The following is a 16717-nucleotide window of genomic DNA, read 5'->3' on the forward strand; positions in this document are numbered from 1 at the left end:
CTTTTTTCCGCAAGAGTCACAGCCTTGCCTCTCGAAAATGGAAAAAAATCGTGTTTTCTATTTTTTTTCCTTCCGTGAGAGGCACAGTTGTGCTTTCGCGAATCACGACCGTGCCTCTCAGAAACAAAAAAAACATGTTTTTTTGTTTTTTTCCTTCTGTGAGAGGCACGATTTTGCTTCCGCGAGATGCACGGTTGTGCTTTCGCGAGAGGCACGGTTGTGCCTCTCGGAAACAAAAAAATGTATTTTTTGTTATTTTTCCTTCCGTGAGAGACACAGTTTTGCTTTCACGAGAGACATGGTTGTGATTTCGCGAGAGGCCTCCTTGGAAAAGAAAAAAAATGTGTTTACTCTTTTTATTTCCTTCCGCGAGAGGCACGGTTTTGCTTTCGCAAGAGGCACGGGTGTACCTCTTTTGAAAAGGGAAAAATATCCGTGCTCCCGGTTTGGTTTTTTCGTCTGGTTTTTTTCATTTGGTTTTTTCATGAAAAAAGATCGTCAAAACTTATCAACACGGGATCTAGTTTTGAAAATCTCAACGCGAAGGATCCAACGGTGAAAACGGTTCGAAATTTGGACGCACGATTTAAGAGATAAAACGTTTTGAAAAAACGAATCTAAAAAAAAGAAAAAACTTCCAGGTTGTGACAAGTACGTCATTTGTTGCAATGGGAGTAATCTTTGCAATGAGTACTCATCAATTAGTGATTTCGCTAATGCAGGCTACCAAGCACAAAAAGGAAATCTTCGGCGGCCCATGACATGTCCATTTCAAAGCCCAAGTGCAACTCAGCACGGCTAAAGCCCAGAGAGATCCCAAGGCCCACCCATCGCTCCTTGTGCGAAAGCCCATTTCTCCGCTTTTATTTCTGGAGGAGGATTCGGTTTGTCTGAATAAACTAATCCGGCAGGCAAGGCCTTGCCCTGGCTATGGGCATTTATATTCAGAATGTGCATGTTGTTTCGGACTGTTTTAATGGGAGCAACTAGTTAACGAGCGCTTTTTCGAAAGCCTCGCAACGATCAGCGTTACTTGACGCGCTCTCAGCCATTTGTCACGTGTCGTGCTCTCGACGCTCCCTCCGAATTTTGTTTTTTTTTTATTTTTTCGCACGCGTTTTCGGCTTTTTAAACGGTTTTTTTCGGGCTTTTTTGACGTTTTGGTCTTCCCTCGGTCTTCTTTAGCTTTTCGATCGAATTTATTTTTGCGCGAACAAAGCACATTTCCTCTTTTTGCAAAAATCATGGTTTTTTTCCGCAAGAGTAACGGTCATGCCTTTCGAAAACGAAAAAAAAAGCGTTTTTTGTTTTTTTTCTTCCGCGAGAGTCATGGTTTTGCTTCTGCGAGAGGCACGGTTGTGCTTTCGCGAGAGTCACGGCCGTGCCTCTCGGAAAGGGAAAAACAAAACGCGTTTTCTGTTTTTTTTTCTTTCGCGAGAGTCACGATTTTGCTTCTGCGAGAGGCACGGTTGTGCTTTCGCGAGAGTCACGGCCGTGCCTCTCGGAAAGGAAAAAAACGTGTTTTTTGTTTTTTTTTCCGCAAGAGTCATGATTTTGCTTCCGCGAGAGACACGGTTGTGCTTTCGCGAGAGTCACGGTCGTGCCTCTCGGAAACGAAAAAAACATGTTTTCTGTTTTTTTCCTTCCACGAGAGTCACGGTTTTGCATCCACGAGAGGCATGGGCGTGCCTCTTTCGGAAAGGGAAAAAAACCATACTCCCGGTTTCGGTTTTCTTGCCCGGTTTTTTCGTGCGGTTTTTTCGTGAAAAAAAAGTTCGTCAAAACTTATCAACATGGGATCTAGTTTTGAAGAACTCGACGCGAGGAATCCAATAGTGAAAACGGTTCGAGATTTGAACGCACGGTTTAAAAGATAAAACATTTTGAAATAAACGGATCTATAAAAAAATGGAAAACTCTCAGGTTGCGACAAGTGGCGCGCTGCATGTGCGTCACTTGTCACGACCTGGGAAAGTGGACTGTTCTTTGCAACGAGTACTCCTTAATTAATGATTTCAGTCTTAATGTCGTCAACGACTTTGTAGTATGAGCATCTCCGATAGACACACAAAAACTGTTCGGCACATTAAAATTCGGCTTTTTTCGTGTCGGACAGCTACAGCAAAAGCTGTAAAATAATGCATGCGTAAAAAAGAATTGGGCACGCGCTAAAAAACGCTATCAGAAGCTGTAAATTTGAGACACAAAATTACGTGCACTTCATAATTTATACTGTGTGTTTTTTGGACGCGTGTTTTTTGGCATTTACTGAACCAACATTAAATCTGACACATTAAAAGTGCTACAGTGGCACGCTAAACTATTTTAGTGCGCGAAACATTCATGCACCTATTGGAGATGGTTTAAGGATAGGAGGGAAATATGAACGTTTATCAAGAAAATAACAACTCTTAGGCTGGTCACAATGGGCAAGAACATAAGCTAGTAACTTACACATTTTCCTAGACTATATTATTACCTCCATAATGGGTAGGAACATCTATGTAGTGTCATGCAACAATGTATTTATTAGGTTATAGACTCATTGTTTCTTGGAGTGTGTGATGTTCTGGTAACTTAGCTAGTTACCACAAGCAGCTCTCTCTTCATTAAATACGTGTCACATAAGCAAAGTTGTATTGGAGTGTGTGATGTTACTCCTAACTTCCTCCCATTGTGACCAGCCTTAGGTCTTCTTTTACTCTTTGTAGCTTTGTCCATGAGAAAAGAGGCTCTAACTATAAAGCCCACAATCTAGCTAGGTTTGCATTTGATCAAGGCAGACATACATGGCTTGCACAAGTTTGCACCTCGATCTATCGCTTATATCTTCATCGATTACCCCTCCAACTTCAAGGGATATCGGTGCTACGATCCCGTCTCCCATCGTATGTTCATTTCCCGACGCGTTTACTTTGATGAGCATGTGTTTTCGTTTCACCAGGTACCCCGGCTGTTCCTCCCGCCACTGGTGACGCCGGATCCTCGACGACTCTCCCAGGACGCTCACACGCCTCTCTTGGCCCGCTCCTTGGCTTTGAGGCGCGCCCCCTGCATGTGGCGCCTCCTACAGCCGCAGCACTAGCGCCCTCGGCGCCTTAGACGTTGGCGCCCGCGGCCCCGGCGGCTCCTCCGGCGCCCGCGACCTTGGTGTCGCGGCCTCCTCGGCGCCCCCGATGTTGGCGCCGGCGGCCCCCTCGGCGCCCCCGGCACCACCGGTGCCCCCGCCCCCTCGGGGCCCGCGCCCCCCCGGCGCCCGTGGCAGGTCCGGTCACTCGCGCCCGTACGGGCGTTTTCGTCCGAGCTCGCGCTACGCCTCGGATGACTACGTCCATGCGGCGTCCACCTTTGAGCTGTCGCCGTTTCCGTCCTCCATTCGAGCCGCTCTTCATGACCCGCTCTGGATGGCTGCGATGCAAGAGGAGTTTAACGCCCTGTTGCACAACCGGACGTAGCAGCTTGTTCTCCGTCCCCGGCACGCCAACGTGATTACCGGAAAGTGGGTCTTTAAACACAAGCTCCGTCCTGATGGTACCCTTGATCGCTACAAAGCGCACTGGGTCATTCGTGGCTTCCGACAGCGTGCTGACATCGACTTCACCGACACCTTTGCTCCGGTCGTCAAGCCCGGCACGATAGGCATGGTTCTCCACCTTGCGGTCTCCCGTACTTGGCCGGTGCACTAGATGGATGTCTCCAATGCCTTCCTCCATGGTCACCTCGAGGAGCAGGTCTTCTGCCAACAGCCCACCGGATTTGTTGACCCGGTACTTCCCGACCACGTGTGCCTGCTTTCGTGGTTCCTGTACGGACTCAAGCAGGCTCCGCGCGCTTGGTACCGGCGCATTGCGGCGTTTCTCCACCAGCTTGGGTTCCTCTCTACCCGCTCGGACGCCTCAGTACTGACTAGTATGCTGGAAGGGCAAGCTTATGTCATATGGAGGTCGGCTAGTTCTGATTAACTCAGTACTGACTAGTATGCCGATGTTTCTACTTCCGTTCTTCAAAATTCCGAAAGGGGTCCGAAAGCGACTTGATTTCTTTATATCTCGTTTCTTTTGGCAGTCTGATGAGGCCAAGAGGAAATACCGTCTCGCGCGATGGGATATCCTTTGCCGACCTAAAGACCAAGGGGGTTATTAAGAACTTACAAATTAAGAATAAATGTCTTATGAGCAAATGATTATACAGATTAGAGACATAACCGGAGGGCATGTGGTCTCAAATTCTGCACAATAAGTATTTGCACTCGAAAACACTAGCCCAGGTTACCATGAGACCGACTGACTCGCCGTTTTGAAGGGGACTTACGCGGACGAAGGACCTGTTCTTTCGTAGGATCAAATTCTTGATTGGCAATGGGATATCAACAAGATTTTGGGAGGATATGTGGTTAGGAGAGACGCCCCTGGCCGTCCAATATCCTATCCTTTATAATATTGTGCAATGTAAGGAGGATTACGTAGGCACCATTCTTCAAACTATTCCTTTGAACATCCAGTTTAGACGTGTGTTAGTTGGTGCGAGATGGACCGCCTGGATGCACTTGGTTCGGAGATTGATAGAAGTTCAACTCTCCGACCAGCCGGATTCAACACAATGGAAGTTAACTAAGAATGGGATGTTTACGGTGAAATCTTTCTATATGGATCTGATTAATTTTGGCCCCCTCTCAAGGCCGCTGCACATTTGGAAGGTTACGATTTCTTTGCGTATTAAAATCTTCATGTGATTTGTCCACAAGTAAGTGATACTCATAAATGACAACTTAATCAAGAGGCGATGGGTAGGCAGTTCGCGATGTTATTTTTGTGATCATGATGAAACAATACAACATTTATTTCTTGAATGCCCACTTGCCAAGTTACTTTGAAGAGTGATTCATATAGCTTTTAATATTAATCCTCCAGTAGATATTGCGTCTTTATTTGGGACGTGGTTAGCTGGGGTTGAACAGATTACTGCGGCTCGTATTCAGATTGAAATATGTGCGCTATTATGGGCTATATGAAACTGCAGGAATGATATGATTTTTAACAGACAACACACTTTAACTTTTTTGCAGGTTATCTTCAAAGCTACAACTTGGATCCATACATGGTCCTTACTCACTCCTGTGGACTCCAGGGAGCCTTTGGCTACTGGGTGCAAGCAATGGGAGATGGTAGCTCGAGTTATCTTCAACCGGTTCGGATGACGCTCGCATAACAGGATAGAAGTCTAAGGAGCTTGTCCTTCTTATTACCGTATCGGTTGTCATTGTCTGCATGTAATTTCTCTTATTTTACTTTGTTTTGCTCCGTTTGCGAGCTGTAAGACTTTTATGACGATATTTTCTGGATTGTTAATAAAAGGGCTCATGCATTATCATGATGTAGAGGCCGGGGGCATATGCCTTCATTTCCAAAAAAAAGACATACATGGCTTGGTCAGCCGTGCGACCCTATTTGAATCCAGTTGATCATTAAATTAATCAAATATAAAGCATATAGTGTTGTGCTAAAGAGAAAAGAATAAACAGAGCTCCTGTCACTTCCCTCCGCCTCGTTGCGCACTAGAGCTTCTTGTCTTGGTTCTGCCCCGTTTCTTCATATTTCTTGATGTTGTTGGTGTTGCTACACCAAACCAACTTTTAACTTTGGCCGTGCAAATCACGCGCCGCCGCATAGTAAAGTTGCACCGGTGAACACGGCCGGCTTCCAGCCCAAAGTGGCACTGTGACTGCCACCCACCCATACTTATGTCATGCAACTGGTATGCTTGCTTGCTTTTATGTCAGATGCCACTTGGGAGCTTGATACCCATGTGCCTTTCTTGATCTATATAGCAATGAACAATTAAACAACTAAAGGCTAGGCTAGCCTAAACCAAACACAAGATGGCATCCGTGCATCTGTAGTGAAACTAATGGATGGAAGAAAAGCTCCACCCCCCACTTCTCAAATTAAGCTTATCTCTTTCTTCTTTCGCATCAGATACGAGAAAATTCGACTAGTGTTTGTCTTTAGGGTTAGAAAAATATGAAAAATCTTGCGCCGATCTCAACCTTCCAACCGATAGTCATCGGTGTCGTGCTAGAACTAACCATCTTTTAGACAACTGAGAATTAGCAAAAGCTGTATTTTAATATTATTTTACAAGAGTTACAGTCTACTAATACAAGATCATGAATGAAAAGGGGCCACAAAAAGAGGGACAACGCCTCAACCAACAAGCGAGGCTGCGAGCCGAGCATAATTAGCGAGATAATGTGAAACCCTATTTTGTGATCTAACTATCTTAATTGGAACAAACTTCCACTCTATCATTTTTTTTCAGGGCAAATTCCCACTTCACCATGAGAAGCTTGATTTCATTAATGAGATGACCATGTGGTGATTTAGGGGGTGTTTGTTTTCAGGGATTTTTTTGTGTAGGGACTTAGAAAAAGTCTCTCTTAAAGACTTTTTTACCAAACGGGAGAGACTTTTTAGGGACTAAATTAGGCATTTGAGACTAAATGAAGAAGACTCTCAAGGAGAGTCTTTTTGGGACTTTTTCAACAATGCCCTTCCATGCATCCATTGGCGCGCCACCCCATGGTGTTGTTTGATTGTTATTTTTTTATATACTAGGGGCAACATGGTCATTTAATAACCTCTAGGAAGGGACTAGGGACTTTTTAGTCTCTGGAAACAAACAGAGAGGGACTTTTTAGGGACTAGAGACTTTTTAGTTGGGACTAGAAAAAGTCCTAGGACTAGAGAACCAAATACCACCTTAGAAAGTGTAGCATCCGATAGAGATGATAATGCTCCTACCGAGTCTGACTGCACCAAAATAGATAGATTAGACCGTTGGAGGGCCAGCGCTATGTTTTGATTTTAGGTTTGAGATTTTTTTCGTCTAGGCCGAGATGGCCCAATTTTGGCCATTTTCAAAAATTTCGGCTGAAATTTGACCAAAATTTGGCAATGACCAATTTCGGCTTAAAGATACTTTCCGCCCCAGGCCAAGATGGCCGAAATCCCTTTTTTCCGGCCGAAAATCAAAATACAGGGTCGGCGACATCCCCTCCAAAATTGTATGGATTTCCACTTTCAATGCCTCGTTGCAAAAGAACAAAAGATGGCATGCAACAAAGATCAGTTCGGCTGTGTTTGATAGCAAAGTATTATATAAACTAAAGTATCAAAAACTACAGTAATTTTGCCTGTAGGTGTGAGATACCATAATTTTATCAAAACAGAGTACTTTGCAGTATTCATAATACATAGAACCTGTTTGGCTGTTGCCGCATAACACTGTAAATTTTGCTGTTTAGTCATTGTGTTTAAGCACTCAACAACTCTGTTTTTAAAAAAGAGGTTTGGGGTTATTTTTTTTTTATGCAGAGAAAAAACTGCAGTTTGTCCAATACTACAATATTAAAAGCACAGTTATTCCGTTTAGAAAAAAAAGGCACAGTTATTAGGGGCAACCAAACACCTCATTGTAAATAAAACTATGATAATCTCAAAAACTATAGTATTCTTGAAATACTTAAAAAATACTTTGCTATCAAACAGGGCTCCTGCATTGTTCTTGAGAATCATTTTTGCCTCGACCAAGCCATCATCCGGCGAGAAAGAGCCGTCCACCGAGAGGGCAAGCCAGTCCGGTGAGGGCGGCAACCAGGGCGCTTCAGGGGAGTGCGACACCTCGATGCCTGAAATGCAAAGCGTATCCACAGGAGACTTGCCGTTCAAAGATTTGTTCAATGCTCAAGTGCTTCAAGTCTCGCAGTGAGCTCATATAGCTGCACACACACACAAAAAAAAAATCTTCGACACTTTCGTTGGAGGAATACTCCCCCCGTGGACTACATCGCTACGAAGGTTTTAAATTCTCCAAATGATCATGATAATCATGCCACCCACCTCGCCAGGGTGAAGCGCCAAGGGGTGCAGCAACCATTCTTCACCAGAATTCGGAATTTGCTCATTCGGGGCTATAGGCCAGATTCCCCCAATTGCAACCTGTAGAATTGTAGCATTATCACATATGTAAAAACAAATTTTGAGCTGTGAAAGGAATCTAGGGAGCAGGACGTCTCGTCAGGTCAGGTCATGAACAATGAGATACGTCAAATCAAGTCCCATACGTTTGAACGCGGTCTTCAACAATGAGATGCTCTCGTGCGCGGTCTTCTCGTTGAATTTGCACATAGCCATCAACTTCGTTTGAACGCTTCAACGTCCTTCCTTCATGGTATATCTCTCTCCGCTGGTGCTAGTCGAGCCCACATGAACACGCGTGAAAAACAGAGACAAAATTTGTACGTTTTTTTGGCGGGTCAAAAGGGAATTTTATTAACTCACAGAAATATTGTCAGTGTTACAAAGACTGGGCACCTCATTAGGCCCCGAACGCAACCATACTTGCAGTGCGCATTTTTCTTCAACCATAACTAGCCATGTAGTGGCTCACAACATTTTGTTTCAGTTTACATGGGACGTGTTTGGTTGCTGTTTGCTACAGTTCCTGCATCGCATACACTTCTCAACCCAACCTGATTAAGCAAAAATAAATCCTAATACTCCATCTGCAAGTTATTTGGTTGCCTACATCTAGTGTCCCTGCATTAGGTAATAGACAAGTGCACTTTATTTGGTTGCCCGCATTGGCCTAAGCGGCACATGAACATGACGTTTGGTTGCATACGGCATACATGCTGTGCTTACTTTGTACCTTAGTTGGTGAGCTTACCCACACCTAGCACACCAACGCCACAGCACCACAATGGCGATGAACTGGGCGAAGAAGATAAAGTTCTCCAGCTTCAGCCCAAACTGACGATCCACCTTGACACCTCCAACCTTGCCACTGTCAACACTCCTGTCTCCGTGCTTTCGCACCCAGTTGGAGTAAGCTTGTTCTGCTGTCTGCCTAGTCTTGAACCCTCTATGGCTGCTGTTGCTATACGATGCCACTTGTGCACTGGCTTCTTCCTATGAACTATAAATCCCTGGAACCTTACCGATGAACACGACATACCACTTGCCCTAGCAATGCACAAGAATAAGAGTTGAAGCAGCCAATCGATGGAGCACACAAGTAGCAAGCAAAGTAGCCCACAAACAACAATGGAGCAGAAGAGAAGAAGTAAAGCATGCATGATCATACGACATAACAAGTTCTACCTAGCACTACCTTGGTGTTAACCTACCACCACATCCAAAAGAGGGTGTGCTACGTCTTGAGCTTGCGTTGGTTTTCCCCGAAGAGGAAGGGATGATGCAGCAGAGTAGCGTAAGTATTTTCCTCAGTCTTTGAGAACCAAGGTATCAATCCAGTAGGAGCCCACGCTCAAATCCCTCGTACCTGCACAAAACGATAGCTACTCCCAACCAACGCGATTAGGGGTTGTCAAGCCCTTCACGGTCACTTACGAGAGTGAGATCTGATAGATATAATATTTTTGGTATAAAGATGCAAAGTAAAAAGTAAAAGCAAAGTAAAAAGCAAAACAAGATTAAAGTGATGGAGATTGATATGATGAGAATAGACCCGGGGGCCATAGATTTCACTAGTGACTTCTCTCAAGAGCATAAGTATTCTACGGTGGGCGAACAAATTACTGTTGAGCAATTGACAAAATTGAGCATAGTTATGAGAATATCTAGGCATGATCATGTATATAGGCATCACGTCCGTGACAAGTAGATCGAAACGATTCTGCATCTACTACTATTACTCCACTCATCGACCGCTATCCAACATGCATCTAGAGTATTAAGTTAAAAACAGAGTAACACCTTAAGCAAGATGACATGATGTAGAGAGATAAATTCATGCAATATGAAATAAACCCCATCTTGTTATTCTCGATGGCAACAATACAATACGTGCCTTGGTGCCCCTTCTGTCACTGGGTAAGGACACCGCAAGATCAAACCCAAAGCTAAGCACTTCTCCCATGGCAAGAACTACCAATCTAGTTGGCCAAACCAAATGGATAATTCAAAGAGACTTGCAAAGATAACCAATCATACATAAAAGAATTCAGAGAAGATTCAAATATTATTCATAGATAGACTTGATCATAAACCCACAATTCATCGGTCTCAACAAACACACCGCAAAAAGAAGATTACATCGAATAGATCTCCACAAGAGAGGGGGAGAACTTTGTATTGAGATTCAAAGAGAGAGAAGAAGCCATCTAGCTACTAACTATGGACCCGAAGGTCTGACGTAAACTACTCACACTTCATCGGAGGGGCTAGGATGATGTAGAATCCCTCCGTGATGACGGCCCTCTTCCGGCGGAGCTTCGGAACATGCCCCAAGATGGGATCTCGTGGATACAGAAAGTTGCGGCTGTGGAATTAGGTTTTTGGCTCCTGTTCTGATCGTTTGGGGGTACGTGTGTATATATAGGAGGAAGAAGTACGCCGGAGGAGCAACGAGGGGCCCACGAGGCAGGGGACGCGCCCTAGGGGGGGCGCCCCCCACCCTCGTGACCGCCTCTTTTGTTCCTTGGAGCAGGGTCCAAGTTTCCTGGACCATGTTCGGTGAGAAAATCATGTTCCTGAAGATTTTATTCCATTTGGACTCCGTTTGATATTCCGTTTCTTCGAAACACTAAATAGGCAAAAAAACAACAATTCTGGGCTGGGCATCCGGTTAATAGGTTAGTGCCAAAAATAATATAAAAGTGGAAAATAAAGCCCAATATAGTCCAAAACAGTAGATAATATAGCATGGAGCAATCAAAAATTATAGATACGTTGGAGACGTATCAGGCATCCCCAAGCTTAATTCCTGCTCGTCCTCGAGTAGGTAAATGATAAAAAGAGAATTTTTGATGCGGAGTGCTACTTGGCATAATTTCAATGTAAATCTTCTTAATCATGGTATGGATATTCATATTAGAAAGATTCAAGACAAAAGTTTATATTGACATAAAAAAAATACTTCAAGCATACTAACAAAGCAATTATGTCTTCTCAAAATAACATGGCCAAAGAAAGTTATCCCTACAAAATCATATAGTCTGGCTATGCTCCATCTTCACCACACAAAGTATTTAAATCATGCACAACCCCGATGACAAGCCAAGCAATTGTTTCATACTCTAACTTTTTCAAAACTTTTTCAATCTTCACGCAATACATGAGCGTGAGCCATGGATATAGCACTATAGGTGGAATAGAATGGTAGTTGTGGAGAAGAAAAAAAGGAGGGGAAAATAGTCTCACATTAACTAGGCGTATCAACGGGCTATGGAGATGGCCATCAATAGATATCAATGTGAGTGAGTAGGGATTGCCATGCAACGGATGCACTAGAGCTATAAATGTATGAAAGCTCAACAAAAGAAACTAGTGGGTGTGCATCCAACTTGCTTGCTCATGAAGACCTAGGGCAATTTGAGGAAGCCCATTATCGGAATATACAAGCCAAGTTCTATAATGTAAAATTCTCACTAGTATATGAAAGTGACAACATATGAGACTCTCTATATGAAGAACATGGTGCTATTTTGAAGCACAATATATGAGACTCGCTATATCATGGTGCTACTTTGAAGCACAAGTGTGGAAAAAAGGATAGTAGCATTGCCCCCTTTTATTTATTTTCTTTTTTCGGGCCTTTTTTTCTTTGGCCTTTTTTTATTGGGACAATGCTCTATTGAATGATGATCATCACACTTTTATTTATTTACAACTCAATGATTACAACTCGATTCTAAAACAAAGTATGACTCTATATGGATGCCTCCGGCGGTGTACCGGGGTATGCAATAAATCAAGAGTGACAAGTATGAAGAAATTATGAACGGTGGCTTTGCCACAAATACTTATGTCAACTACATGATCATGCTAAGCAATATGACAATGATGAATGTGTCATGATGACCTAGATGGTGAAAAGTTGCATGGCAATATATCTCGGAATGGCTATGGAAATGCGATAATAGGTAGGTATGGTGGCTGTTTTGAGGAAGGTATATGGTAGGTGTATGATACCGGCGAAAAATGCGCGGTATTAGAGAGACTAGCAAAGATGGAAGGGTGAGAGTGCGTATAATCCATGGACTCAACATTAGTCATAAAGAACTCATATACTTATTGCAAAAAATTTAGAAGTTATCAAAGTAAAGTATTACACGCATGCTCCTAAGGGGATAGATTGGTAGGAAAAGACCATCGCTCGTCCCCGACCGCCACTCATAAGGAAGACAATCAATAAACAAATCATGCTCCGACTTCGTTACATAACGGTTTACCATACGTGCATGCTACGGGAATCACAAACCTTAACACAAGTATTCTTTAAATTCACAACTACTCAACTAGCATGACTTTAATATTATCACCTCCAAATCTCAAAACAATTATCATGCTTCAATCTTTTCTTAGTATTCAACACACTTAAAAGAAAGTTTCACAAATCTTGAATACCAAGCATATTATTATTAAGCAAATTACCATGCTATTAAGAGACTCTCAAAATAATTTAAGTGAAACATGAGAGATCAATAGTTTCTTTAAAACAAATCCACCACCGTGCTCTAAAAGATCTAAGTGAGGCACATAGAGCAAAATTATAATGCTCAAAAGATATAAGTGAAGCACATAGAGCGAAATTATCTAGCTCAAAAGATATAAGTGAAGCACATAGAGTATTCTATCAAATTTTAATTCATGTATGGCTCTCTCAAAAGGTGTGTACAGCAAGAATGATTGTGGCATACTAAGACACAAAGACACAAATAATACAATACGCTCCAAGCAAAACACATATCATCTTGGTGAATAAAAATATAGCTCCAAGTAAATTACCGATGGAAGTGGACGAAAGAGGGGATGCCTTCCGGGGTATCCCCAAGCTTTGACTTTTTGGTGTCCTTGGATTATCTTGGGGGTGCCATGGGCATCCCCAAGCTTAGGCTCTTGCCACTCCTTGTTCCATGATCCATCAAAAGAATTCACCCAAAACTTGAAAACTTCACAACACAAAACTCAAAATAGAAAACTCGTGAGCTCCGTTAGCGAAAGAAAACAAAGACTACTTCAAGGTACTGTAATGAACTCATTATTTATTTATATTGGTGTTAAACCTACTGTATTCCAACTTCTTTATGGATTATAAACTATTTTACTAGCCATAGATTTATCAAAATAAGCAAACAACACACGAAAAACAGAATCTGTCAAAAACAGAACAGTCTGTTGTAATCTGTAGTTAGCGCAAGATATGGAACCCCAAAAATTCTAAAATAAATTTCTGGACGTGAGGAATTTATATATTAATCATCTTCAAAAAGAATTAACTAAATATCACTCTTCAAATAAAAATGACAGAAGTTCTCGTGAGCGCTAAAGTTTCTGTTTTTTACAGCAAGTTCAACAAGATTTTCCCCAAGTCTTCCCAATGGTTCTACTTGGCACACACACTAATTAAACACAAAAAACACAACCAAAACAGAGGCTAAATAATTTATTTATTACTAAGAAGGAGCAAAAAGCAAGGAATAAAAAATAAAATTAGGTTGCCTCCCAACAAGCGCTATCGTTTAACGCCCCTAGTTAGGCATAAAAGCGAGGATAGATCTAGGTATTGCCATAATAGTAAGAAAGATTATTAAAACTCATTTCATATTCTCTACGTTCGGCAGAAAGCTTTCTTTGAGGCAAGCAAAAGTAATCAAAAGGACTAAATTTAATGGGACAAAAGTCCCCAAGATCAACCTTGGGAGGTATAGATTCCTCCTTTGGTCCTTCATAATGCACAACCAATTCATCATTATAAGCATTCTTTTGACAGAACCTTGTAAGCCTATATTCAAGAGAATATCCTAGCTCATTATTTCAAATAGCCAAATCATCATTAAGTTCAGAAATTCTATCAACTAAAACATTGGTAGGAACCTTTCTTCTAAGATTTTCATTGAAAGCAACATAATCTAGAGATTGAAAACGCATTATTTCTTCTTGATAAAAGAGGATAGCCTCTATGTGAGGACGGCAAGCGTCCACCCTATAATGTGCAAAGATTTCTTTGCTTCTCTTATTATGAATCTAAACTCACGAGCCAAAAATATAGTAGCGGCACGCTTAACAGAAGAATGCTCAATATTAGAAAATTCCAGAAAAATCCTCTGTATGGAAGGATGCATGTGCATGAATTGTCTTTCAAGTTCAACTACAAGCATAGCAATAGCGTCCGCAAGGCTACTAGTTCTGTGAATGATAGAACTACCCATAGAAGGTAAAGCACCGGCACAAGTAAAGAAATCTTGAATAACTCCTTTTCCAATAATATTACCACTACCAACACGGAATTTTTTGTATGAAAGGTGGTAGGTTCTTTAGCAGGAGCATCCGAATTTTCCATGATATTGTTATCGCTCATATTGGCGATAACCTCCCCAGTTTCAGACATAATGACAAGCAAGCAAACTAGCACACGAGCAAACAAGAGGCAAATAGAGAGGGAGGATAGGGAGAGAGAGAGGGCGAATAAAACGGCAAGGGTGAATTGGGGGGAGAGGAAAACGAGAGGCAAATGGCAAATAATGTAATGCGAGAGATAGAGATTGCGATGGGTACTTGGTATGTTGACTTTTTGCGTAGACTCCCCGGCAACGGCACCAGAAATCCTTCTTGCTACGTCTTGAGCTTGCGTTGGTTTTCCCCGAAGAGGAAGGGATGATGCAGCAGAGTAGCGTAAGTATTTCCCTCAGTTTTTGAGAACTAAGGTATCAATCCAGTAGGAGCCCACGCTCAAGTCCCTCGTACCTGCACAAAACGATAGCTACTTGCAACCAACGCGATTAGGGGTTGTCAAGCCCTTCACGGTCACTTACGAGAGTGAGATCTGATAGATATAATATTTTTGGTATTTTTGGTATAAAGATGCAAAGTAAAAAGTAAAAGCAAAGTAAAAAGGCAAGACAAGATTAAAGTGATGGAGATTGATATGATGAGAATAGACCCGGGGGCCATAGATTTCACTAGTGGCTTCTCTCAAGAGCATAAGTATTCTACGGTGGGTGAACAAATTACTGTTGAGCAATTGACAGAATTGAGCATAGTTATGAGAATATCTAGGCATGATCATATATAGGCATCATGTCCGTGACAAGTAGATCGAAACGATTCTGCATCTACTACTATTACTCCACTCATCGACCGCTATCCAGCATGCATCTAGAGTATTAAGTTCAAAATAGAGTAACGCCTTAAGCAAGATGACATGATGTAGAGAGATAAATTCATGCAATATGAAATAAACCCCATCTTGTTATCCTCGATGGCAAAGATACAATACGTGCCTTGGTGCCCCTTCTATCACTGGGTAAGGACACCGCAAGATCGAACCCAAAGCTAAGCACTTCTCCCATGGCAAGAACTACCAATCTAGTTGGCCAAACCAAACGGATAATTCAAAGAGACTTGCAAAGATAACCAATCATACATAAAAGAATTCAGAGAAGATTCAAATATTATTGATAGATAGACTTGATCATAAACCCACAATTCATCGATCTCAAAAAACACACCGCAAAAAGAAGATTACATCGAATAGATCTCCACAAGAGAGGGGGAGAACTTTGTATTGAGATTCAAAGAGAGAGAAGAAGCCATCTCGCTACTAACTATGGACCCAAAGGTCTGAGGTAAACTACTCACACTTCATCGGAGGGGCTAGGATGATGTAGAAGCCCTCCGTGATGACGGCCCTCTTCCGGCGGAGCTCCGGAACATGCCCCAAGATGGGATCTCGTGGATACAGAAAGTTGCGGCGGTGGAATTAGGTTTTTGGCTCCTGTTCTGATTGTTTGGGGGTACGTGTGTATATATAGGAGGAAGAAGTACACCGGAGGAGCAACGAGGGGCCCACGAGGCAGGGGGGCGCGCCCTAGGGGGGGGCGCCCCCCACCCTCATGACCGCCTCTTTTGTTCCTTGGAGCAGGGTCGAAGTCTCCTGTATCACGTTCGATGAGAAAATCACGTTCCCGAAGATTTTATTCCGTTTCTTCGAAACATTGAAATAGGCAAAAAAACAACAATTCTGGGCTGGGCCTCCGGTTAATAGGTTAGTCCCAAAAATAATATAAAAGTGGAAAATAAAGCCCAATATAGTCCAAAATAGTAGATAATATAGCATGGAGCAATCAAAAATTATAGATACATTGGAGACGTATCAGGGTGTCGTCCTACCACCGCAAGTTCACCATCAGCATGAGGGGTTAGTATATACCACCTCACCGAAATATACAGACCATCAAATAGTTTTTGAGCCCTAACTACACAAAATGTACGTCGTCATCGTCGTCGTCGTCGCCACCGCCATCGTCGTCGGGGATCATGCATGTTCACAGGCAACACTACTCTAGTAGTAGTGCTTGCCCAGCCAACTCCTGAGCCACAGCACCCTATGAGCGTCGGCCATGGCAATGAACCCAACACCCTGGGTCTTGTTGTCAAGCAGGTGGGAGAGAGCTGCCATGAGAGCCTCATCGCTGAAGCCACCATGGGTCATGACAACGCCATACAGGTCAGGGTGGACATCGAGGGGCTTGCACTCCCTGATGGCTGTTGCCACCTCCTTCATCGCCTCAGTCATGCTGCAAAAGACATTGATCTCCTTCTCTATCAGGCCTCCTCTCTTCCTCTTCCTATCATGGACGGGGTCAAATGGCTTGTCGAAGGGCTTCACAAAGGGCTTGTCAGGGCCATCAAGG

Source organism: Triticum urartu, chromosome 7 (genome assembly GCF_003073215.2).
Source record: "Triticum urartu cultivar G1812 chromosome 7, Tu2.1, whole genome shotgun sequence".
Classification (NCBI taxonomy): Eukaryota; Viridiplantae; Streptophyta; class Magnoliopsida; order Poales; family Poaceae; genus Triticum; species Triticum urartu.